The sequence below is a fragment of the Balaenoptera borealis genome (assembly GCF_965194805.1).
Source record: "Balaenoptera borealis genome assembly, chromosome: 5".
Lineage (NCBI taxonomy): Eukaryota > Metazoa > Chordata > Mammalia > Artiodactyla > Balaenopteridae > Balaenoptera > Balaenoptera borealis.
The window spans coordinates 47520441-47548343 of NC_138862.1; the positions used below are offsets into that span (position 1 = coordinate 47520441).

General features: G+C 37.5%; 1 protein-coding gene across 4 annotated transcripts in view; it reads left to right on the forward strand.

The window, feature by feature from the left end:
* The window catches only part of COL8A1 (collagen type VIII alpha 1 chain), a 156253-nt gene that overhangs the window by 25031 nt on the left and 103319 nt on the right, over positions 1-27903 (forward strand). For 2 of the 4 annotated variants that reach the window (XM_082392090.1, XM_082392092.1), the window contains exon 2: positions 11479-11533. The exons of the other annotated variants lie outside the window; for them this stretch is intronic. The gene's annotated coding sequence lies outside the window, so the exon portion shown is untranslated. The remainder of the gene's footprint in view (positions 1-11478; positions 11534-27903) is intronic. 4 annotated transcript variants of the gene reach the window in all.

Below are 27903 nucleotides of genomic sequence, written 5' to 3' on the forward strand. Positions count from 1 at the left end.
TCCCCCATAAAAAAGTAGTCGTGAAGCTTTGAACTCTGGGTTTTGGAAGGCCAAGAGTGGGAAAACGTCTAGCAGAAAGAAGGGCACATTCCAAATCTGTCCAAATCTGTCCAGTGCTATGCGTTTGTGAGAAAAGTCCACTTGGGCATGCAGCCCCCATTGGAGCCCTTTTCTGTTGTTAGAACTTTCTGACAAAAGAAGGGGCTGAACTTTGCCTTTCAATGAAATCTTGAGTCGAGAGTTTCTTTTTCATATCTTACTCATTCAAGCCTTAAGATGGTCTCTCAGTTTGAAATTGCCTTTAGGACAAATGGGAAAATGGTGTAGCTTTCAGCCTAGAAAAGCTGGCTCCATCCTTCTTCAGGGAAAAAAAAAAAAGTTCTAGATGGTTTAGAAAGCTGAAGATTCACTGAGGGTCTTCACTTAGAGATTTCTGATATTGAAATTGGTTATTACATCCCAACGTTGAGCAGATGTCATGCTTTTTGTTTTCTTAGAGGCTGCTTTCTTAAAGTCTGTCACAATCTAACATACAACTTCATAGTATATGAAGGGCTTTCATGTATGTTAATTCATTTGTGAGACTTGGTATACCTCTGACTTCCCAGTATTTTATAGCTGTGTTTCGTTTCTTGTTTTAATTCTTAAAGACACTCACAATCTGAAAAAGATACATATTCATTTTGGTACATTTTTAAATGGCTAGTGTCATTCTTTAGCTGATAAGATTGAGCAGTTGGCTGTTCTTCCGTATCACCCAGTTGAAGAATTTATCTCAGTACTAAAATCTCATTGCCTAAAGTGCTCTAAGGATATCTCAAAAATGTCCCTGGGAGGAAGTTTCTATAGAAACACTCTCAGCTCACTGTACCTGCAGGCCATTCTGTCCTTTGTGCCTTCCCTTCTGTTACAGACATTTGTCTTCCTAAGTCTCTCCCCTAACATAGTCTCTAGTGCTCCTCATCCCACCTCTCCTGGCTTCTGGGGACTTCACTCTGAGCCATTTGCACTACCTGCCCATTGTAGCTGTAGTGTTTTCTCAGCGCAGATTAGATTGTGACTCACCCCGTTTAAAACCTGTCAGAGATATTTCATGACCCTCAAATTAGAGTCCAAACTCCATCACAGGATTTACAAGGATTATTTTCCATGGTCTCGGCCTACCCATCTTTCCAGCTCCACTCCTTTCCACACCACCTGCTGTCACCAACCCTACTCTACACACAACCATGGTTTGCTCTGAGAGTGCCATAGCTCTTGTCTTTTAGGGCGTTCATTCACACTGTTCTGTCTTTTTGTCTGGAACACTCTGCCTTCTCATCACCTCCCAACTCCCTAAGCATTCCCAGAAGCCTTCCTTGAACCCCAGAACTGGATTCGGTGGCCCTGCTCTATGCTCAGACATTGCCCCAACATCCCTCTATGGCATCTAACACTCTCACCATAACTTTTTAATTAACTGACTATCTCTCCTGCTGGCCCCATTATAAATCCCATGTTGGTCTGAATTGAGTCTGTCTTACTAAGCAGTGTGTTCCCAGCACTGAGCCTAAAACCAAGCACAGATATTCAGTATTTGTTGAATGAAAGAATGAGTGAAAGATACACAAATGATAATCAGAGAAGCACAGATATCAGAGACAAAGCAGCAGATCAAGAATCAACCAGGGTTCTAGAAAAAGTGAGTGGCCAAAAGTCTGGTCAAAGAAGTCAGAAATCAAGAAGTCTTTAACAACCAACAGTGCAAGTGGGGAAGAAAAGGTCTAAGACAGGCCCTTACCAATAGCAGCAAGCAAAATCTGATAGTCACAAAGCCCAGCCAGTCCCTCTCATGCTCATCCTGGGCAAAGTTCCCCAGAGTATTAGAGTGTGGTACAAGAACTATGTGCATCATGAGTCTACATCCTCAGCTAGCCTTACTGACTCAGAATCTCGTGGGCTGGGGCCATAAATCTGCACTTTCAACCAGCATCCCAAGGGATACTTATGCATCTTAAGGTCCTAGGCTGGAAGTGGGGATAATCACAATAGCTGATTGAGTAGACAGAACAAGAGTGAGAAGCAAACGCCCTTCCCTGGTGGTGTCTAGCTCAGCATCGTGAGCCCCCAGTTGCTCTCCATGTGGTATATGACTCATGGATAAGGATACCTTTGCCCTGGTCCATCCATAATGAGCTAATGCACAGCTGGTCCATGGTTGACCCTTGAAGTTCCAACAAGGGTCATGTGCATTGGGTGGGGGTGGTCCTTTCACGGCACTTTAGTCATAACTCCCACTTAGCGTCTCACTGTGGCCTCCCTTCTCCTATTTGGGACATGGCCCAGTATAATCCATCTCTGCATTCTGTCTGGACAGATGAATATTTAACCAACATTCAATAAAACAATATTGCTTTGTCCATGACCTGGACAAAGGGCTAATAATAATAATATCTATGAAGAATTCATTGTAAGCTATCACTCCTCTGAGGAAAACAAAAATGTCCCCTTTAGCCCCACTAAGCCTGTGGTTTTAAAACCCTTTCCAATTTTGCATTATTGTCAAAGAAAAATAATTAGATATGGATGACTGAAAAAAACATCTAGAAAGTTCTATCTGAGGAAAAGAGGTTCACCTCAAACCAAAATTTCCTGTTTTGATCTTGTGCTCCAAGCAGTCTCATTTTTTCCTTTGGGTTTTACATATAGTTTTGTCATTTATGGTCATGCCTGTAATCTGTCATGCTCACAATGAGTTCAGGATAAACACTGATTTTTGTTACTATTCTATTATTTATAGCTTAATATTACTCTTCACCTTTCTCTCAAGACTGTTCTATCACAGCCATTTGACGTCAGTACAAAGCACCTTAAGTCCCCATTAAACCAACATGTATTTGATGTGGGCAGAAAAAACAATGCATCTTGACTTTCCCAAAGTCATTTGAATCAACTGTTTTAAGTGTAATTGAAAACATATTTTTGTAAGCAAATAGAGCCAATAAACTAGAAAAGCTCTATGGAAACACCAGGCTCCTCTTCTCTGGTTTTTAATAAACTGCAGTAGAGGACCCTAGGAAGAGTGAGGCCATTGTGTCCCTACAGGGAATCACACAGGAGGACAAATGCTCATCCACAAGCATGGTTCACCTCTCACAAGTGCTCTAGGTAGAAAGTCTAACAGGGAAAGAAGAGGAAATATGTCAGGGCCCCAAGGCTTTGTATAACCTCCCTCCTGTCAGTGTGCGGACCTGATATGCCTTTATACAGGTGGTAAGATTAAGGGGGAGAACCTCATTGCCTTTGTGCCCCTATGACCCCAAGATCTAAAACCATGATTATCTTCCTATAATTATTTTTTTAAATATAACCACAAAGGAAATATCCTCCTGGGCCAGGTCCCTTTCTCAGTGGCAGTGACGCAACTCCCACTAAATCTGTGTGATATCATCATCTTTCTTCCTAAGGTCAAATATTCTGCTTGGTCTTTCCAGCCCCTGAAACTGGAATCCTATGCTGGTGCAGTGGGGCTGGCACTGGGAAGGATTCTGAATGATGAGACTGAACCATTGGCACACACTGAATCATTCTGGCACATCGGCTTTTCCTATAATTTCTCTAGCTATGAATTGGAGCAGATTTATTTACTCAATTTATAAAATGGCACGATTCATTAAAGTAAATCACTTGATGTAAAAGAACTAATTATAGAGCTTTTAGTAAAAATAAGTAAAAGCTTTTTACCTTAGGGCTGGGGGCAGAACCAATTTCTGAATTATAGGTTTTTACTGTGTGTATGTGTTAAAGTTCCAGGGGACATGATTTGACCCAAATTTGTTTAATAGCTAAGCATGATGTAACAGGCTTTTACTTTATGAAGAACAGAATAGCTATGTAAAAAAATATCCTTTTCACTGTCTATGTCTATGTCAATTTTTAAAAATGGATCTCTTATGCAGTGCTGACAAGGGAATGGAAATGGGGAAATGATCATACACTATTGGTAAGAGTATAAATTGGTACAACTTTTCAAAGTTGAACTAGTAACTCCACCCCAAGAATCTATCCTACAGATATACTCACATGTTTGTTTTAAGATATAAGAATGATGATATTCATCAAAGGACAAAAATCAACAGAGTGACAAGGCAACATTTGGAATGGGAGAGAGTATTTGCAAATCATATGGTTGATAAGGGGTTAATATCCAGAGAACTCCTACAACTCAACAACAAAAAGTAAACAACCCAATTTTAAAATGGGCATAGGATTGAATAGACATTTCTCCAAAGAAGATGCCCAAATAGCCAACAAATACATGACAAAGATGCTCAGCACCACTAATCATTAAGGAAATGCAAATCAAAACCACAGTGAGATACCATCTCACACTCATTAACATGGCTAACTATTAAAAAAAAAACAGAAAATAAGAAATGTTAGTGAGGATGTGGAGAAATTGGAACCCTGTGAACCGTTGGTGAGAATGAAAAATGGTGTCGCTACTATGGAAAACAGTATGGCAGTTCCTCAAAAAATTTAAAATAGAATTACCATATGACCCAGAAAATTCCACCTCTGAGTATATACCCAAAATAATTGAAAGCACAGTCTCAAATATATATATGTTTACATTCATGTTTGTTACATAGCAGCACTTTATTCACAATAGCCAAAAGGTGAAAACAACCCATGTCCACTGATGGAAGGATGAATGGATAAACAAAATGTGGTATAAACATATAATGGAATATTATTCAGTCTTAAAAAGGAAGGAAATTCTGACACATGCTACAACATAGATGAAACTTGAGGACATTATGCTAAGTGAAACAAGTCAGTCACAAAAAGACAAATATTGTATGATTCCATTTATGTACCTAAATAGATACCTAAGTAGTCAAATTCATAGAGACAGAAAATAGAATGGTGGTTGTCAGGGGCTGAGGGGAGGACAGAATGGTGAGTTATTATTTAGTGGGTATAGAATGAGAGTTTTGCAAGATGAAAAGAGTTCTGGAGATTGTCACAACAATATGAATGTACTTAACACTACTGACCTGTACAGTTAAAAGTGGTTAAGATGGTAAATTTTATGTTATGTGTATTTTACCACAATTTTTTTAAAAAAGAATAATGGTGTTACAGTAATCATGAAAAACAGAAAACATGCAAATCCTTCAAATGGAAAACAGCTATTGAATAGAATTCCATGCAACCACTGAAAAATGTTGTATATATAAAGTTATTAACTTAGAAGGATGTCCAGGATCTATGTTTTGAGTCAAAAAGCAATTTTCAGAGCCACATGCTTATATTGACTGTATTAGTTTGCTAGAGTTGCCATAACAAAGTACTACAAACTAGATGACTTAGAACAGTAGAAATGTATTGTCTCACAGTTCTGGAGGCCAGAAGGCTAAGACCAAGATGTCAGAAAAGTTAGCTCCTTCAGAGGACTGTGAGGAAGAATATGTTTCATGCCTCTCTACTAGTTTCTGATGGTTTACTGGCAATTTTTAGTGTTCCTTCTCTTTTAGACAATGCATTACCTGAATCTCTCCCTTCATCTTCATATAGTATTCTCCCTGTGTGCAGGTTTATCTCTATGTCCAAATTTCCCTTTTTCATAAGGACACCAGTCATATTGGATTAGGGGCCCACCCTACTCCTGTATGACCTCACCTTAACTAATTACATCTGCAGCAAACTTATTTCTAAATACGGTCACATTCTAAGGTATTGGGGGTTAGGAGTTCAATATATGAATTTTGGGGGACACAACTCAACCCATAACAAGGACCTTGTTTTTTCTTACTAGAAAAGCTATACACATGTACATATGCATATGTGTATGTAAGTGGGTAGATGCACATATGAATATATAAAGGAGTGAATGGTACACATCAAACTGCTAACTGGGGTTACCCTCTGGAAAATGGTGGGGAGTGAGGAGGGTGGGTGGGCAGTATTTATTCTTTTAATCTCCACACTTTTGAATTGATTGAAAAATGTTCAACAGGCATGTGTAACTACTGCAAATTTAAGCAAGCAACTTATAAGCTTTTAAGGCACCTTATAGGTGTTCATCAAGGTAGATAGTTAGGTTGCCTTGAAGAGAAGTGGGAACTACAACAATTAGGTGATCCAAAATTGTTGGAATACTTTTCAGCTATCAAAATGCGAAACAGTAATATTTCATATGTTCCCCCCAAAAAGGGCTTATGAGTCAGCGGCAGAGTGGAAATAGCACTGTACTTGGAGTCCAGAGAGCCAGAAGGAGCTCCATTTCCGGCACTAGCTGGCTATGTGTCCTTAGGTTCTTAACTGCACTGGCATTTGCATTTTCATCTTTAAATGTTTCTGTAAATTCCAGATATTCAGTCCCTTGGTCTATGTTTATTCCTATCTGGCTTATACATGCATGTTTTATGTCACAACAAAATTTGACCGAGCCTAAAAATAGCCAACCATCACTTCTCCTAGACAAAGATCTGAACACAGAGGCCATTGATCTGAACTGTGTGCTTGAAGGACAGCATGTAGATGATCTGTTATATAATCAGGTGGCCTGATTCTTCCACTCTGCCTCTGCAAAATGTCTATGCCACCCTTTGCTATTACTGTGGGAAGGACAGCTTCCACTGCAGACCCATATAACAGAGTTGAACCCCACAAACCTACGTCAGTCTTTCAGAGCTTTTCTTCATTCCTCCATTCAATCAGGAAATAATTATTAAGTACCCACTGTGAGTCAGGACTATAGCAGGCCCTGGGGACTCATTGATCAGCAGAATAAACAAGGTCCCTATTCAGCTGAATGAGGTCAAGAAAACACGTAATTACAAGACAATATGGAATGTGTTTTGGTAAAGGAATTGCAGTGTGCTCAAGGGATTCCAGTTCTCTGAGTTAGGGGCCCCTAACTCAGACTTAAAGTTTTCCAAAGACTTCTTTTCACAGAATTGCATCAGCTCAGCTTTGAAATCATGAGTTAGGTAATTTTGCCCACTACTGGCTTTCCAAGAATTCTGTCTTTCATTTGGGTCTGTGGTCGCTGGGGAGAGGCAAGGCTCAGGCAGCGAGTAACCAAGCCCCTGTTGTTCAGCTGCCCAATGAAGAGAAACAATGGCATCTCTGACTGGGAGGCATTCTTCCAACTTCCTGGATGGTGCCATGTTTTCACTCAACGTAGCAGAATCCGCTCTGCCAAGTTCAGGTGTAAAAGGGGTCAGATATTTGATCGCAAGGCCTGAACATAATGAGAAATACTTATTCCTTTCTCATCAGAGTCAACATCCATTACAGCACTCCTCACTGTTACGAACCAGTACATCAAACACAAAGTTTCCCTTTGAAAGTCTATATGACATTCTGAAAGTCTTTGGAGGGCGCATTTGCTAGTTTCCTCAGGCACAGCACATGACAAGGTGATAGGGCTCTGGTTTCTCTAAGTCCCCTCAGAATTCTTGTTTCCTGTCCCCATAAGGCTTCTCTACGTTGACCTGCAGAGCTCAAGTAAATATACGGTTGTGTTTTGTAACATTTTTTAAAAGGAATTCTGATCAAAGTGGTAGTGGTAATATTTTGTTTTGTCTTGTCACTGCAATAAGCTCTACAAATTTACTAAATCCCAGTGTAAGCTGATGTTTGACTCTTTGACATCTTATTTTCCAGAAATGCCCTCTGTCATTTTTTTCCATGGAAAATCTACACTAGAGGAAACAAGCTTGATAAAAAAGGGATGGAGATGATGAGGCTTTTTTCCCACAGACAAGGATATACCTGTATCCCTTATTGAAGCCAGGTTTCTTTGGATTTTTTTTTTTTTTTTTTTTTTTGGTTGTGCTGGGTCTTCGTTTCTGTGCGAGGGCTTTCTCTAGTTGCGGCAAGCGGGGGCCACTCTTCATCGCGGTGCGTGGGCCTCTCACTATCGTGGCCTCTCTAGTTGTGGAGCACAGGCTTCAGACGCACAGGCTCAGTAGTTGTGGCTCACGGGCCTAATTGCTCCGCGGCATGTGGGATCTTCCCAGACCAGGCCTCGAACCCGTGTCCCCTGCATTGGCAGGCAGATTCTCAACCACTGCACCACCAGGGAAGCCCCTTCTTTGGAATTATTAAAAATACAGACAATTTTTTAAAATTTCCTCATGCATCTAAGAAAAAACATTTGGTTAAGTTTTTTCCTAATCCTGCCTCAATTCTATAAATTCCTGTACCGCAATTTTCTGCATACAATGGACATTTCATCACAGTTCATTGATTTGGAGGCTCCAAAATAAAAAGGCCTACCTCTAATTACCAAATATTCACTGCATATAGCAGTAACCTCAGACCTGAGTCTATCCATGGGATCTATGTAGAATTCTATCACACTGAATGAATAAGTACATCCTCCCACCATAGAAAGGATGTGGTTATGTAGAATCCAATGTGCCACTATACTATTGTCTGTTTGTTATTTATTATTTGTTTTATCCCACTTGAATGTAAGCTCCAAAGAGCAGGGTCTTTATTTTGTTCCCTACCTTGTGTCTCCCCAAGGCCTGGAGCAGTGCCAGGCACAACATAGGCCCTCAACTACTATTATTGAATGAATGACTGTAACAAGGTTATTTTTCTCCAATGGCAGCTCTCAGACTGGCTCTTCTGAATCATCTTTATCCTTTGATGACATCTTGGCTAGATTCTGTAACTTCCTGGTCACTTTCAGCAATGAAAGGCTCAATCCAGTTTAAAACTTCAACCTCAAATCCAGTGCAAATCTTTCTTTCTCTGTCTCTGCTCTTCCACTCTTCTTCCCAGCTATGGACGCTGGCATGACCCAGCTCTGGTTTTAACACCCTTTTCTCACTCCCCTTTATGGAGGCCTAGCTTTTGAAGTGTTTGGGGTAGGAGGAGGGAGAAGAAATGGACCAACTTTTTTTAACTTAACCTCCTATAGTTGAAGTGCTTTTTCTATTGATTAAAGCATCTTTGCTGGGTAACAGGTACCTTCTATGAAGTCCACCTGAATCCCAAGAAACTAACACATCCTCACCACCGAAAATGGAAATGGGAGCCATTCCATGTCCTTTCGTCCTCCTCGGTATTCCCATCTCTCAGATTAGAAATCCAGGGTTCCAGGCTTCCCTTCCTGCAGGAATTCTCAACTTTTATAAGAGAGGTTCTTGAAGCCCCCCACCTTTCTGGCCCCAGACTCTCACTTGGCTTTGAGGAGTGGAAAGCACCCACCATTTCCCTCCCTCCCCCAGGAAGAGCTTCTCGCCATGAACGCACTCTCCCGCACAGGCTGATGTTCTCAGTCCCCAACACTTCCCATCTTCTTATACTTTCTCAGATAGAGTTGGGTGGGTGTGGGGGGGAGGAATAAGGAATGTTAAGTATGGTTGCCTTGGGGCTGGCACTTCGGGGGTCTCTCTCAGTAAAGCCACATTGAGGTGTGAGGAGAAACTGGTGAGTCTTTTTAGATTTACCACCTTTTTGTTTCCAGCTGGGACCCTACACATCGACTTCAATGAACAAGAAAAGTCCTATCAACATCCTGTTATTTCTGCTACAAAAATGACTGTCTATCTTTTACATTTACACCTCTCTCCAGGCCTGGTATATGCCTTGTTCTGTAAGCAGTTACGGAGACATTCAATAGATATTTATTAAATTCTTAATACAGGATGAGGTACTTGAGATGTTGACCAGAAATTCTAAACTTCAACCTTAAAGCTGCTGAAAAAAACTTGTGGGTATCAACGTTACAAATCCTGTTGAAACCACAGAGACTTCAGACCCATGCAGGAATTTCTAAACCCCGCTCCAAATGTTTACAGGATTTAGGGCTGGGGTTCCCCGGATGCTCCAATCATCAGAAAATCTCCCATATGAAGAAAGAGCAGGGACAATTTTTTTTAATTAAATACATGCTTAGGGAGAAATTTAAAACAGAAACATTTGATAATGAGACAGTCTTTTATCTCTGTTTGCTGCAAGCATCTTGGGCTTCAAAATGTCTCATTGGCTACTGAAACCTAATGTCACCAGAGTCCCAAAACAGATATATTTTGCCACAAATCGCAGATGCTTAGGAATCCTCCTCCTTGAGATTCGATTCATATTGTGCGTCTTGACACTGAGTTTTCTCTCTGCCACAACTCAGAAAAAGTCGGGTGGTCTATATGGTTTTGCTTTCACATTCACAGCTTCACCAGCTTTCTTGGATCCTCAATTAACACATTAGTTGCATCCCTCTGTAATATATGCATTCAGGGAACAAAAATTCAGATCAGTGTGGAAAGTTATTGGGAAGGGTGGATTAATCTAATTTTATTGGTTTCAACTTTCCATTGAAACTTGTTTCCCATCATTATATAAACCAGTTTCCCTCTCTGTACTTTCCTTGCTTTCTCAGTAATAAGGGACATCTACTTTTCTCAAACAAATACTATGGCAATTTAATTGAAGAATAGATGTAAAACAAAACTTGCAGTTTATGGAAGAAATCTCCTTTCTTCCAGCAAAAGTTCTGTAATTAACCATACATCCTTTGGGAGGTCTTAACCTCTAATCTTCATTTTCCTCATCTGTCAGTTTAAGGCCAGGCTAATGTATTGTCCATTTATTGTCTATTCTGTACCTGGTTCTATGGAGAGCATTTATCATGTTACTATTTTATTTTGTATTAAAAATAACTCTATATAAAAGGAATTATAATCTGCATTTTGTAGATGAAGAAACAGATTCAGAAGGTTAAGTAATTTGCATAACATGTGGCTTGGCCAGTCAAAGATAGAACCTGAATCCAAACCCTCATTTCTTTAGTTCTAAAGCCCTAATTCTAATTGCTGTAATATGCTATCAACTAAATGAGTTCTGAGAGCCCTAAACTATTCCTTCAGGTTCTATGTTCTGAGCCATGGAACTATTTCATGTCATTGCAAGAGGCATTATTGGTAAATTATTATTCCTGGCTTTATATAGAATAAAAAATAGTATACCTCAATATTTTGTAACTACTTTTGTATTGTGAATGGTGGAGAAAAAAGAACTATCAGGTAGCTTCATCTTCTTTTTCTTCCAAAAATATTCTACCTAAACAAATGTTTTTTTCTTTTTTTAAAGACTCCCTCAAATAGACATGATACAGCCTTCCTTAGAAGACCACCTATTGCTTAATATTGGGAAAAAGAGTTTTTCTCTGTCTGGTGTGGCTCCCTTCAATTCTAATTTATTGTCCGTACTTCAGAGTGAATTTGATCATTGTTTCTTATCCCTTTCTTTTGGTGGGAAATAATAGGACAGGATGTGCTTAAGGGGAGATATAAAAATATTGTATTGAGACACCACAAGGAATGTTAATTCCTTCTTGCAATCAGTGTTTTAAGGGGTGTCTGTACAGAGTAAAAATAGATGGACAGATGAAGAGTACAAGTCTTATGTAAAAGGAAAGTATTCATCTTCTACTCTTCTTTTAAATAACAAAATTTCAATATCATCTGTGCCTAGGTTTTCTGGACTTGGAGAAATAACACTTAAGGAAGAGGGTGGAGAGGAAGGAAAGGTAGGTCCAACTGACCGTTAACTGATTTCATCAAGAATTATCTAATGTGCTTAATAAGAATTATCTTCTCCATATGTGCTGGCCTAGAAAATGAAAAATGTCTTGTCCATCAGTCTTTGAAGAATTGAATCATCATTTTCCTATCAGCTAAACACTCAGTGAAAGAAAGAAACATTTGAGAAGATAATACAGCAAATTAAAAAAAAGATAGAAATGAATGAGAATTTGTAGACCTTTTTTTTCACTTTGGCAAAGCTAAAACAAAACATCTGGCTAAAACAAAACAAAGGTTTCCTGTCAGCATGGAAAAAGCAATTCCTGTCTAAAATTGTGTTATCTGTTTTTTAGTCCACTTAATTAAGAAAGCTGCTAAATGTCATGCAACATGTCATCAAATGCCCTTTATAAAACTGATTTCAATTTTTCATGGGTTCATCCAGTTTTTGTGTTCTCACTATTAAATCCTTTAGGGTTTTTTTTAAGGCGAGTCTTCATTTCTAAAAGTCAAAGATACACTATTCTTGCTATAATTACTTTTTGCACATCACAGTTAAAAATATACCAGAATATAAAAATCCGCTGAAGATCAAGTCATCTACTAAAATATAATATGGTCTCACACATATCATTGACACTTACTTTTAAAGAGAAAAACTGAGATATGGAAACTGCTTGAGTTGAACCGAGCTATATTAAGTCTGACCCTCTAATTTTTCACATAGAAAACCTGAGTCTCGAACTTGAATGAAATGTGGATCGCAAAGTTAGTAGTGGAAAGCTGACATGAGCCTGCTTCACTACTACACTGTTCAAAAAATATTTAACTAGCTATTCTGTGCCAGGTGTAGTGTTAGGTTTTGATGATTCAAAAGTGAAAAAGACAGGGTGTTCAGTCTGAAGAATCTTATAATCCAATGGGAGAGTAAAGTAAATAAATTGATAAGTAAATTTTTGTGTAAAAAATAACTTACACACTTAGTAGCTTAACAAATTTACATTTATTATCTCACAACTTCAGTGGGTCAGAAATTGAGTATTTTAGCTGGATCCTCTGCTTCAGGATCTCTTACAAAGTTTCAATCAAGGCATCAGTCAGAGCTGAGGTCTTATCTGAAAGCTCCACTGGAGAAGGATATGTTTTCAAGCCCATGTGGTTGTTGGCAGGATTTAGTTCCTTGTGGTCTGTCAGACTGAGGTCCTCAGTGTCTTGCTGGCTTTTGTCTGAAGGTCATCCTCGATGCCTTGCCACGTGCACCTCCCCAACATGGTTGCTTCTTTTATCAAAGTGTGTAAGTCAAAAAGGCAACAGTGAGAATCTGCTAACAGGATGGAGGCAGGGATAATTGGGGGCCATCTTAAAGTTTATCCACCACAGAATTTTACAGTAAAACATGACAAATGTTGTGAAAGAGAAAGGCCCAGGGACAGTGCGGGCACAGGAGATAGGATCTAAACCAGACTAAGGAGGCTGGGCTATCATTTGAGTTGAACTTTAAAGGATGAGGGGTCGTCAGATCAATGAAGAAGGAAAGATGGTCATTCCAGGCAGAAGTAGGGCCTATAAATGCATAGAGGCATTAAAAAGTACATTTTTCATGTCTTTGTAGGTAAGTTGGAATGGCACAATATTAAATAATTGGGAAGGATGCTTTTTGCTTAGGATCAGCAAATTTTAAAGTTGAAGACTCCAGATGGAACAACTAAGGCTCAGAGACATTAAGCCTAGCACATGGTAGATATTCAATAAATGTTGAACAAATTAATGAAATGTCTTTGTAGCACGCGAAATGAGCTTCCACTCTCATACCCCAAATAGTAACCACATAAGTCAACCTCCATATCTTTAAGAATAATAGGAAAGATTAAATTTGAAGTGCTGGGAGAGAGATAGAAGAAAAGTATGTTTTACAGTAAAAAGAATTCTAGAGACAGCCAGAACCTACTGGAAAAGAAACAGAAAGTTAGATTTCAATTCTAATTTCTATTCATAGAAGTGAAAATAAAAGGGGAATTGCTATGGTGTGATACCAGCCAGCTCTTTGGGGAAACAAACAAACAAACAAAAAAGATTCACAGACATATAAGGTAATAATGGAATTTTTGCAACTAATTCTTTCACTTCATTCCAAAGGAAAAAAAGTTTTCCAGAGTCTTTTTCTTGAACTTACCAAACTGCTATACAATTTCTGACTCAAAAACAATACATCACCTCTAGGATCCAAAAAAGAGATGGCTTATATTTCACATATTTATATCAGGCTTAGCATTTTTTTTCCTCGGTCTGAAATATACACGTTTTATATTTCAGCTGAAGAGGTTATTTTCCAAATGAGGTTAAAAAAAAGCCAAGGTACTATCACTCTGACATTAGCAGCAGTTACCTAAAAATATATATATATATTTTAAGTCATAACCATTTTAGGAAGTTTTTGAACCAAAGAGGAATTTGAGTAATAATCGTCATATCTCTTGTTGCATGTCAGGTATGATTGCCTGAAATGCGTTGAATGGAACTACACATTTACGATTCTTTCATTCATATAAAGTTAGCCTAATGTTAGCCAGATTTAGTCATCCTGTTGTCCCATGCTTATGGGTAAACCCACTTGGAACCAGCTTTTGGAGAGAAAGCAGGGGACTGTTAAATCTATCAGTGAAGATACCCTCTTTTCAATGCCTCTGGAGATGCTGGATTGTTTGCCTTCTTTACTTCTCAGTGTGGCACACCCAGTCTCTCCTGGTGTGTGTGTGTGTGTGTGTGTGTGTGCTGTGTCTGTGTGTCTGAGTCTGTGTGACTGGTGGGGAGGGAGTGTTTAAAATGTGTAATTCCTTTTTATCAATTCTCTACAAATCTGCAACCAAAATCCTTGAGGAAAAACATTTTAAAGAATATGGAGCATGTATTAATATATTTAAAAGAGATAACCAACAAGGACCTACTGCATAGCACAGGGAACTCTGCTCAATATTGTGTAATAACCTAAATGGGAAAAGAATTTGGAAAAGAATAGATACATGTATATGTATAACTGAATCACTTTGCTGAACACCTGAAACTAACAGAACATTGTTAATCAACTATACTCCAATATAAAATAAAAAACGAAAAAATAAAAAAGAATATGGAGCATGAATCAGGGGGAAGGAAGATGATTTAAAAGGAATAGGAGTAAAATTATTTTTTAAATATGAAAAAGTAAAGGTAATAATTAAGATGTATGTGATATCAAAACCTTCTTTGAGAGTATTATAGAAAAGACAATTCTTCAGATGCTTTACAGTTCAGAAACATTTTTTAATTTCTTTGATGAGAGGATGTTTTAAAGTAGAAAAGTTAAAACTCTTGATTAAGTACACCAAGTTTTAAGAGGAGTAAGTACTCAATTATCTAGACCATCTCTCCCAAATCTGCTACAAAAGTAAAAAGCAGGACTTTGGGAACTTTGGCTATTCATTTGATGGTCTTCTCTATAGAACATCCTAACTGAATTATATGGAGTTATCCACTTTAGAGCCTGAGATCTCTTAAAGAGAAAAGACACAAGTAATCTGGAACTGTTGATACCTGAAGGGCTCCACAGAGGCAGTCAGAAAACTAATCCATAGGGAGTCTCCACAGCTCAGAGCAGGAAAAATTAATTAAACTTCCACATTTCCAGAAGAGCTATTGAAAAGAGAGGTAGAAAACCTATTCTCTATTTCAATATCTAAATTTCTTTTTTTTAAATTGAAGCATAGTTGATTTACAATATTGTGTTCATTGCAGGTGTACAGCAAAGTGACTAAGTTATACATATAGATACATATTCTTTTTCGTATTCTTTTCCATTATGGCTTATTACAGGATATTGAATATAGTTCCCTGTGCTATACAGTAGGACCTTATTGTTCATCTATTTTATATACTACTGTATCTGCTACAGTACAGATATACTATTATATATATTATAAAATTTAAATTTATATATTTAATTTATATATTAAATTTTTTTTCTATATCTGTGAGTCTGTTTCTGTTTTGTAAATAAGTTCATTTGTGTCATAGTTTAGATTCCACACATAATATCATATGGTATTTGTCTTTCTCTTTCTGACTTACTTCACTTCATATGATAATCTCTAGGTCCATCCATGTTACTGCAAATGGCGTTATTTCATTCTTTCTTATGGCTGAATAGTATTCCATTGTGTATACATACCACATCTTCTTTATCCATTCATCTGTCAATGGACATTTAGGTTGCTTCCACATCGTGGCTATTGTAAATAGTGCTGCGATGAACATAGGGGTGCATGTATCTTTTCAAATTAGAGTTTTCTCTTGGTATATGCCCAGGAGTGGGATTGCTGGATCATATGGCAACTGTATTTTTAGATTCTTAAGGAAGCTCCATACTGTTTTCCTCAGTGGCTGTACCAATTTACATTCCCACCAACAGTGTAGGAGGGTTCCCTTTTCTCCACACCCTCGCCAGCATATGTTATTTGTAGATTTTTAATGATGGCCATTCTGACCAGTGTAAGGTGGTACCTCATTGTAGTTTTGATTTGCATTTTTCTAATAATTAGCTTCAATATCTAAATTTCTTATATGTAGGTGACATTGCTTCTTCTTTTATATAAAAAATAACTATTACTTTGATTTATAGGGAAGATTTTTGTACTTCTATTAGATGTATATTGGAACTACTCTTTCCTGTCTTCCATATTTTCTTAACTTCTCTGATATTTTCCAACTCTTTATCTCTCTGGTCTTCATTCTGAGTGCTTTCCTTATGCCTTCAGTTTATCTAGGTTTTGTTTAACCCATCTCTTGGGTTAGACTCTAGTTGTGTTTCTGCACTACTTGGGTTATTCAAACTCAGGTCCCACAAGAAGCCTAGATTTGGACTTCCAATTTCCACCATGGCCAGGGAGGATGATCTATTTCCAAGCCATATCCCCATGCTATATCCCAAGCCTGCCTCTGGACTTCTACCACCTTGTATGAATTAGACAGGCTATTCCCAAATATATTTCCCCATTGTACAAAGTGCTTTAGACATTAGCTTCTAAAGCATATAACCATGCTAATACCCTTGGCCCACATGGCATCAACCACCACTCATTACAATGATTTAAGTTCCCTCTATTTCCTGCTACTTAAAAGATTTCCCTTTCTGGCTTTTGAACTTAGCTTTGTAGCTAATATTTTTTAATTTATATTATAGCTGGCATTACTACATATTTCGAGTTAGAATATATGCTTCCTACATCTGCTTAGTCAGCCAACCTTCCCAGAAATCAATTTTGATGCAGAAATAAATAAATTAGAGGATTTTTGTAGTTAGATATCTTATTAAGGTAGTGCTTTACAAGTAAGAAACAGATTCACTTCTTTGAATGATCAAACTTTCACTTCTGTTGACGCTTCCATTTCTGGTGGACTTTTTTTCTTTTAACATTTAAGAAACGCTTTATAGTGAAAAATGGTACAAGGTCATAAGTCCATCAAAATTACTACATGTGGTTATTGAATGGGCAACACATAGTTTAGTATCACATACTTTGGCACCAAAAATTGAGGGAGAAGGGCTTGGTTGCCCTCCTTGATTAAAGAGTAAAATTCCTTGAATTTTCTAGTGAAAAAAAGGCTGAGTGAATTTTCGGATTCAGTTATTAGAGACACCCTCGTTGCCTTCAAAATCTATTATGAGACTACCACCACACATGAATTTGCCTAAATCATTTTATATTTCTTTATAACAGTTTTTAAAACAATTTTTTGCCTTTGGTATAAATAACTTGAGTTTATTATTCATTAAATTAAAGTTTCTCTATTATTTGTCCTTAACATTTACATGAAAGTAAATTTTATACAACACTACCTGAGGAGAAGAAAATTTTTTTGTTTTTCATTATAATTTTATTTTCCTGCCTTTGTTTCACTCTTATTCTGATTCTGAGACAACTGTTGATTTTCAGGTATTTCTTTTAAAATCTATCTTACGTTCAGTTTTAAAGAAGTCGCAGAGCAGAGCATAGGTGTTAAGATTCCCAGTCAGACTGTTTGAGTTTGAATCCAGCCTCCACCACTTACTACTAAGTGTGCAACTGTAGGCAAGCTTTTTAACCTCTGTGTACCTCACCTTCCACGTCTGGACAATAGGGATGATGATGATGATGATGATGATGATAATAGTGCCTACTACATAGTGTGTTATAAAGATTAAATGAATTAATATAGAGAGAACATTTAGAACAGCCTTCGATGTATGTTAAATATTATTGTTATATTTCAAATTTCCATGAGGCTTTTTGCACAGGCATCTCTAAGAGAGTGTTTCTAACCATAACCTAGCCTAATGATTTCATAGTTTTATGGAAAAGTCTCAAGGCACAATATCTTGAAGCATATTTAAAACAATCTATCCTTAATGCTACCTCTTTTCATGATCACTTGCTTTTTTTCATGAATGGATGTCTTAAAGGTAATGAACCCACATAACCCTTCCTTTTTTCTATCAGAACCCTTTGTTGAGACTGTTGACAGGAAACCCCTTGGGAATGGAGGGAGTTGAGGCAAAAGAAGAACACTTCAGTTTAGTGGCCAGAGGGGGCCCTCACACTCCCCTGCTGGTGCTGTGAGCCAAGATAAACAGGGTTGGCAAGGGGTGCCTTACTCACTCCACCCTGTCAACTTGGAGGTGAAGGTTTTCAACTGTGGTATTGCTACTCCACCCAACTTCTGTTCCATTTTTAATATACCTTTGTGATAAAATGTGCTGTATCCATTAAAAAAAGTCTTGAAGGTGTGGCTGACAAGAAGGAAAGCAATATCCTGCCAATGCCTCAGACTTGAAAGGCCCTCCATCCCTAGCCCATGGACCACCCTCTCTATTCTGGCTTGTACAGCACAGGCTCCACATTTTGTTCAGTAAAAGCAACAACATCCACATACCTCACCACCTGGGAAAATGCCATAAATTGTCCCTAGTCATGTGTGCCCTGGCAAACACCCAGGTAAATGATTGAGCTCACACTGGCCAGTCACAGAAAGAATATTAGCGTACCTTGCTTCCCTCAACAAATGTGTTGCTGAAACTGCATGAAAATCAAGTGTTTGCAAGTTAAATCACTTCTTGAATTCACCGGGAATTTGCTGCTTAATAAATGCTCAGCGGGTTACTTACTGAATAATAAAAGTCCTTTGTAAAGTAATAATGACCCTTTAGTTTATCTGTTTTCACATTTGGAATTTTGGAATCTGGTTTTCCTTAAAGCAAGACGCATCTGTAGCATTAGTTTCTCTACTATAGGTGTCACTTAATCTTTGAGGGCTCAGGTTTTTTTTTTTAGGGGACTGTTAGGGCATCAGACTCAATGACCTCTACAGTCCCTCCCAGCTCAAAATTCACTTTCTTACAAAGGCAGTCTAGGAATAATTAGAGAAAGTCTTTTTGTTTGGTTATTCTTTCTGATTTTATCATTCCATTCACGGTCTAAGGAAGAGTGTGCTTCCACCATCAGTTTCTGGAACAGTTCCATTTGATGCTTCACAATGGCATAAATAGCTATAGCCATGGTCAACTGACATTTTGAAGTTCCTCAGAGATCTCTTTCCATTGCTACCTTTCCTGCTTTAGTTTTGGCCCAGAGAAAAATTATCAAAGATCAGAACTGCTCCCATCAACTTCATAGGCTAAGACCTTCTTTCTGGATGTTCCCTGGAGCATAAGGCACTACATACAATATTTCATTATTTGCTGTGAGCATCAGTGATACACAAAGGGAAAATCATGTCAACTCCACTTCATATCCTGGAAAAGAGTACTACAAGATACTTAGGTTACTCACCCAAGTCACCCAGTCAGTAACTAATGAAGCTAAACATGCTTAATTTTGTGACAGAATTACTAGCCTATGCTGCTTGAAGTTGAAATAACTGACACCAGAAATATTTTAGTTAAAAACTTTCCTTATCATCCCCACTGAACATCACACCTTTCATTTAGGGAATCTATGCATTTACCAACACATCCTTGGAATAATCTCAAGAACAAAAGGCAACTGAAAGGTGATATTTATGAGCTATTGGCAGTATGCCTCAGGTTATACAAGCCACAAGTCTCCAAAAACAAGTATAACTAACATTTGATTCCCCCTGTGGCTGAAGAAGTACTTTCATATTAATGTAAACATTTGATGTCACAGAGATAAAAAAGAGTGTGTGATTCATGTCAGTATTATTTCACCTCATTTAATTGCGTAAATTTTTGTGATAATAGGAAATGGCTTGGCAAACTTCAAGAATTGATCATTGTATTTGACATTATTACTGGTTGTAGAAATAGCATTGTAAACTATCAGCTAACATTTAAAAGATTATTAAAAGATATTATGAAACACTTTATGCCAGTAAATATGACTATTTATATGAAATTATTACCAGGCTGACACACAAAAAAATAGAAAACCTGAATTGTCTGATATTATGAAAGAAATCAAATCTATTTTTTTTTCTTTTTTTTATTTATTTTTTTTTCTTTTTTTTTTTTTTTTTTAAATCTATTTTTATAAACCTTCCCACAAAGAAAACTCTACTTTCCAGATAGTTTCACCAGTGAATTATCTCAGAATTTAAAGAATAAATAACATTAATCTAAAACAAATACTTCCAGACAGTAGAAAAAAGGGACAAGAGACACTTTTCTATTATTTAACAGCCCAGCAGAACCTTACAAGGACATTACAAGAAAGAAAAATAGCAGACACATAGATGCAAAAATCATAAACAACCTTAGCATGACCAAATGGACTTTTTTCAGGAATGCAAGGATGGTTTGTGATTCAAAAATCAATCAATGAATTCACCACATTTACAGAAAAAAGGAGAAAATCACATAATAAATGTAATAGCTTCAAAAAGCATTTGATAAAATTCAACACCCATTGATAATAAAAGTACTTAGCAAACCAAGGGGACTTTTTAAATCTGATAGTGTACTTACAAAAGTCCTACAACAAACATTTTCCTTACTCGTTACTTTTGGAACAAGGCAAGGATGCCCACTATCACCATTTTTGTTCTAATTATACTGGAGGTCCCAGTGAATGCACAAGACAAGAAACAGAAATAAAAGGCATAAGAATAAGAAAGGGAAAAATATAATTTTTGTTATTCATTATTAGAATTAATAAATGCCTATATCAAGCCCATTGGATACAAGGTCCAATATCCAAAAAAGCGATTAACTTCTATATGCAAATATTAAACAAATAGAAAATGAAACTTTTAAAAAGACATCATTTACAATAGCATTTAAAACATTAGCTTATCAGGTATGTGCAAAGGAATTTAGAGAATAGACATCAAGAAATTACTGTTTTAAGAGTAATAATCTGATGGGACAAGTGCTAAAAAAATAGATCCAAAATCCATGTAAATATAACTAAATTGATAGTAATTTTCTAAAACCAATCCTCAAATCTTTCTTCCTCTTTCTCTCTTTTGTTAGCTGCTACATTTCTTAAAAGCAGGATATCACAGCTATTTGAATATTCACCAGTGATTACCTGATAACATCAGAAAATAAAAATGGACTTTAGGAAAATTTCCATTGAAATCATTGGTTTTAAATTAGTTTTATGTTTTAGAGGGAGAGTACCAAAAGGAAATAAATTAATATATAATGGTCAAAGGTCTTTCCGGCTCTCTTAAAAGCATGTAATCAGATAGCTTCCTCATGCAGAACATCTTATATCACATGAAAATATACAAGGTGTCTAAAGAAGCAGTTTTGAATAGAGGATTTCTGAATACCATCTCAGGCAAGGTCTAGAGAACTCAATATTATGTGATTTTATGATAAATTTTCTAGAGAGCATGGCCGACTACAAGTCTTCCTTTGTACTTTTCTGTACAGTTCCTCACTCAGAACAGATCTAGCTGTCTATGGGAAGGTTCTGCAGGACAAAGAGCTAAGATTTGGCCACTTACACACAGACCAAAAATGAATTACCCAGGGTGTGCTAGCAGAGGGACTTGAACTTAAGGACAGGGGACAATCTGCACAGGTTGCCAATGGTTTGTCAGAGTTGTGAGAAAAGAAATGGGAAATTAAAAAATAAAATTCTTATTGGCATAATTTACATTGGACAACATGAGCACATTCCAGTCAATCTACTTCACAGACATGATCTCATTGGTCTCCCCAACATCCTTACAAGGAAATGAGGGGGACAAGTGTGACTCCACCCTTTAGGCCAAAAGCCCCATTGCTCACTCCCACTTGTGGGTAGGTGTGGGTGGAACACCTTTATACAGGGGAACAAATTACCAACTTCCTGGCTTCCCCGCAACATGTGGGTGAACAAGTTTGCCTTTCTCTCCTTGAGGCCATATAATTCCCAAAACAATTTGTCTGAAATGTTGGGGACTGAGTCACTGGCCAGTGATATTCTCAAACAACTGCTGGGTTGTTTCTCAATCATTATTTTGCCATTATGACTTGGACTCGATACATCATGTAACATAAGTGCCTGTGATGAAATTTTTCTCATTGGCCTAGAGGAGGCTTTTAAGAAAGGGAAGACTATGGTAAATATGGAAGAGGAGTCATTTTACACTTTTGCAATAGAAGGATATGTTACCAGCACTACGCTCATCTAGAATATAAGATTTGACACCAGGTAAAGTCAGAACATTGAGTATCCAGAAGTTCTCTCATATAGTAAACTAGTTATCCATTGTTCTGGGTGTTTTGTTGTTGTTGTTGTTGTTGTTTTTGCAACTAGATTGCCTCTCAAGACTATTTTCACTCCTCCCTTTGTGTGCTTAAAAATAATGTAGCATGGGCTTCCCTGGTGGTGCAGTGGCTAAGAATCCGCCTGCCAATGCAGGGGACACGGGTTTGAGCCCTGGTCCGGGAAGATCCCACATGCCGCGGAGCAAATAAGTCCGTGCGCCACAACTAATGAGCCTGCGCTCTAGAGCCCGCGAGCCGCAACTACTGAAGCCTGTGCGCCTAGAGCCTGTGCTCCACAGCAAGAGAAGCCACTGCAATGAGAAGCCCGCGCACCACAACGAAGAGTAGCCCCCGCTCTCCGCACTAGAGAAAGCCCGCGCGCAGCTACGAAAACCCAACGCAGCCAATAAATAAATTAATTAATTAATTAAATAAATCTATATATAAAAAAAAAGTGGCAGAACTGTTCAAATTCTCCATCAGAACAGTTACTAGTAATTATAATTTTGAGGAGAGCTCATTGGGAAAGAGAACATTTTAATAACAAAAATCCAGTGGAGAGTGTTTTTCACATTAGGAAACACAGGATAATTTATTCAAAAACCAGCTCCTTAGGACTCACTTGAGTGTCCTATACTTAAAGATATGTTTAGATTTTTCTTTCTCCCACTACAAATAAAGTGTTCCAAATACTGAGGGACGAAAAGCACAGGAAGTCTATCTCCATATAAATGTTGACACACAAACTCACTCTAACCACATATGGATATCTCTTACGGATATAGAACTCAGCAGCTTCTAGCAGTCATCTGAGATGAGCACCATATGTGACATAATAATGCATTATTTCACTAAAGCTTTCAGAGCTTAAGAAAATAGCCTGAGGAATAAGACTGCTCCTTTCTGAGCCAAGGTTGCAATCTTCTAAGTCTAAAACGTGCTTAAAAACAGACATTAGGTAATTGTAAAAGCCAAGGGAGATCAGTTTAAGAATATGAAATAATATTACTACCAACTGCCCTTTTCTGTGTTCAATCCAGATAGAAGCTGGACACATAGGAAGTGACATTTGTATAATAACAAAGAAAAGGAGAATGAGAGAGCAACCTTCCCACTTATATTCTTTGTAGGATTTTATTACTATCTGCTCTTTATAACCCCAGAAAATGGGAAAATTATATTTGTTCAAAACATTAAGGAAAGTCTTCCTCTGTCTTTCTATGACATAGTTTCAGGTCATTATTAGGCAATTTCATTTCATATATCAATAGTAGCCTATTTGTTTATTGAAATCAACATAAAAGGCAGTTCTTGATATCAAATAAAGAGGCTTGAAGTCAGAATACTTCACTCCCACTAACTTGGTGTATGGTCATGAGACGTGAGATAAATTATCTCAACAGGTCTTTCCAGAATTATTCTATTCTTTTTGCAAATTGGTTTATATTTGTAGAAAAGGTTCAGTCTGTTTCTGGCATGGCAATGGCCAAGTCAGAATCTCTATTTGACACAGTAAGAAAAATAGGCCAACACATTACACATTTACAAGATGAATTACTGTAGATAAAATATACATAAACATGGATTGGTGTGTATTTTTAATATCCAGGGAAATTTTCATCCCTGAGTTATTTCATTAGCAACTGTTTCATCACATATCCCTGGCTAAGAGTTTCCAATAACTCTAGGTCAGCAATTGTAGACTCTATTTTCAAAGAAAAATCTCTTATATTTTCCATCTGCAAAACTTTTACACCAATGGCCTTGTTCCTTAAGGGTCCAAAGAAGACTGAAATATTAGACGGAAGAAAAAAAAAAAGATTTATGTAGAAAGACTTTCTGACTGGGGGGTGTGTTTAGTCTAGAAACAAAAACCCTAAAATGTGGCTGGCTTAATAAAAGTCATCAAGAATATGAAAGACCAGCTGCTCTGCATTTCCTCAGAGACTAGAACCTGAGGAAATGGCCTTCAATTACAGCAGAAAGTGACGCTTTGGGTTAGATGCAAAGAAGAATTTCCTGGTTGGGTCTCTGAAACAGGTCACTAAGGGAGACTGTCACTGCCTCTCAAGGATATTTTGCCACTTGAGACAGATATTAGCCCATGTGTATTAAGGGCTTCTATATTCAAGCTCCACACTAAGCACGTTATATTGGTTATCTCCTTTCGTCAGTACAGCAGCTCTATGAGAGAAACGTTATTGTTGTTCTCATTCCATCGATGGGAAGGCTACCGTTTGTGAAGTACCTAGCAAGCAGAGGAGCTGGGATTTGAACCCAAAGAGTTGGACTCCAGAGCCAGCTCTTTTCACCATTAGGATTGATGCAATGGCTATGCAACAAGAAAGGGAAGCTATTGGATTTGACCTTCAAGTGTAGGAAGACCCTTAATACAAAGAAATATAATCTGATATTCTCCATCTCCATCCACTCTGAAATCATTGGAAAATGTTTAAGTGGCTTAGAGTTGTGTAAAGGCCACAGAACATATAAGAACTTACCAGCTTTGTGATTTCAGGCATGTCACTTAACCTCTCTGATGCTGTTTCCTCTTTCACTTATTTAACGCTATTCATTGAGCACCTATTACACCAGAAATTCAGTGGTGAATAAAATCTCGAAAATGAGAAAAATACTAACTACCTCCCGCTGGCTGTAGTTACCACTCAGTCAGCACCAGTACCCCTCCCACTCTCCCTTCTGCACCAGGGACTCAGACTACAGAGGAAGAACTTTCTGACGTTACGTTTTGCGAAATATGCTTCTAAGTGCAGAAAGAAAGAATAGAGAATTGTTATCTTCTGAATGAAGGATGAGTTTTCCAGAAAAAGTCCAGAGAGAAAAAGCACCAGCTTTTTAAATTATTTGTTTTCTCCTTTGTACTTTCATAGAATTTTTCATACCTCTATTATAGTGCTTATCATATTTTAATTATTCTTTCACGTGTCTTTCTCCCCAGTGAGACTCTGGATTCTAGAAGACAAAGTTTATCCTTTGCTCCTTTCCATATTTACCAAAATCATACCAAGCCCTGAGCCTAGCATATTGTAGGCACTCATAAAATATTTGTTAAATAAATAAATATTCCTGGTCGGAAAAAGGAGAATGAAATCATAGGAGAGAAAATATAAATTTAACCTTACTTCATATACTAAGATTGATAGACATTCATTGAAAATGGCAATTCTTTTTTGCTTTATTTAGATGTGGGAAGAGCTATAACTAGGCACAATACATAAGCGTCTTTCGTGATTGTTTAAAACCTCCAGAACTCCCTTCTCAGCAGCTCTTAAGGGATAGGACAAATTCTGGTTTGTGAAAGGGAGTGTGGGTGGTCCTGCTGGGAAGCAGGTGGATAGGACCACATGATTTCTTCCAGCCTGAGCTTCGGTGATGCAGTGATTCCAAACGAACCCTCAGGAATCCTTCCAATCATATGATTCCAGTTACCCTGACTGTGCCTCAAATAAGCTCATATAAAAAGAGTCCAGCTATTTAACCCAATATTGTCATGTTGCAAACATTTTGTTTTTACATCATTGGCTTCTCTCAGCCAAGCCAAAGTGCTGTGAATGTTGACTAGGAGAGTCCGTGACTTTGCCTCTATATGATCAGAAGAGTAGGCTGAAAAGTCAAACATTTCATGAAACCAGGTTTGGGGGCCGAGACCTGAAATGAGCTAAATTTTTTAAGTGGATTCACTAAGTAACCTCTTCAGAATAGTCAGGTTCAGGTTCTGGGACCCTACCACGATGTCATCAGGTCTGAAATCTCAGAGTGTCCTGCATTCACTCAGGCTTTCAGTATCAGGTGATGTAAGCCAAACATGCCATGGGGACCACACTTAGAGTATGAGTTTACAGGAAGTGCTGTCTTCTCAAGTTTAATCACTGTGCATTGAGCACCTTCTGGGTGAATACGATTGCACTAGACATTTTATATACACTATCTGTAATCCTAAAAACAATCCTGGAAGGCAAAGGTCATTATTCCCATTTCATATCTGTAGAAATAGGGCTTCAGAGAGGTTATACAAACTGCCCAGTACTGTCCAGCTACTAAGTTAGAGTCAGGATTCAGATTCAAGTGCCTCTCTCTGCTTGCCTTCCTAAAGGAGTGGGGTGGCACACGGTTGATCATTTATAAGCATCTGAGCCCAAAAGCTGTGAAAAGATAGACCAGTAGACATAAAGTATTATTGAATGGGTAGTTGTTTGTTTGGGGTTTTTTTGTTAATGAGAGTTTGTCATTTGGTTTAAACCAGTTGTACATCTTTCTCCTACTGAAATGGAGAGTTTTCAGATCTCAACAACCCACTTCCCATTGCTATCTGTGAATTGTCAGTATTATTTTAATGATAGAATCATTTCCTAAGGTAGAGTAGGGTATTTTCTTTATAATATCTGAACTTGGCACCTTGTAGAGTAAGCTTCTGCACAGGAATTGCACTTCCATTACCTAATTGCAAAAAGTTGCCAAAATTTAAAAAGGTTCTGGGAAGGGGAGACAGTGTAAGAATTCAAGTGGACCTCAAGGTCTCACTCTTAAAAGAAATGGAAATATTTTTGGACTGTATTGTCATCCTATTTGTTGGTGTAGCTACAAAAGGAAGGGAAGACTAAAAGGCAATAATTTGTTTTTCCAGTTTCTCCAGTAATACCTACAGCTGAATTATGCTATTCATAAAGAAAATATTTCTGAGTATTTTGCAAATTTTACCATCTTTGAAAAAACGTTAATATACTAGTTTAGTGTCTCACTCTAAGGAATAAATACATTTATTCTTAATGTAATAAAAACTCTAAGGAAAAAATGATGTCAGTCAACTACACTGAAAGCTCAATCAGTAAGAAGACAAATGCAAATAATATAATATACAGCATGAAAGGCTGACGGAAAGGGATGCACCTTAACACCGTCTTACTATCATCAAAAGTGGTAAGAAGAAAGAATAAGAATTTTTTATACCCATGGTGTGTCCAAACTATGAATATCTTTCAAATGCCACACATTTCAATCTTTCATTTTGAATTGTATTTTATATGCATAACCATGAAATAATACTTAGTCATATTCTACTGAATAAGAAATTAGTACATTATTTCCATCTTTGCTAATTTTTCTTTCTCACTTCCTCATGAACTTAAAAATCTGCAAAATAAAACTGTATCAGTATGAAGAAAAGAAATGAGACCAACCCTTCCCTGTACCGTCTATACCATACCCTATGTCACTATACATTTTTCTCCCCTTTTCTCTATGTTGTAGAATTTTCAAGTCTTAAAAAACTCTCCTGTCTTGGTTTTCCATCTATAATTCTTCTGATGGCTTTCCACATAGAGTAAAAAATTTTATTTTCAATCCAAACATGTAGAATTTATCTCTGGATACTAAAAGCCTATGGCCAGGTCATGTTGATTTTGCTTATTTAAGTCTGTAATATGGTAATAAATAAGTTCGTAATAAGAGTGCTAATTCATCCACCAAGGCAATTTTCTGTGATTAAAAAAATATGGATAAAATAGTCAGGCTACCTGACCCACGTGAGGTACTTAGTCGGGGACATGGCAACCTTTTCAACCATACAAGCATTTTTTTTTATATATAAATTTATTTATTTAATTTATTTATTTTTGGCTGCGT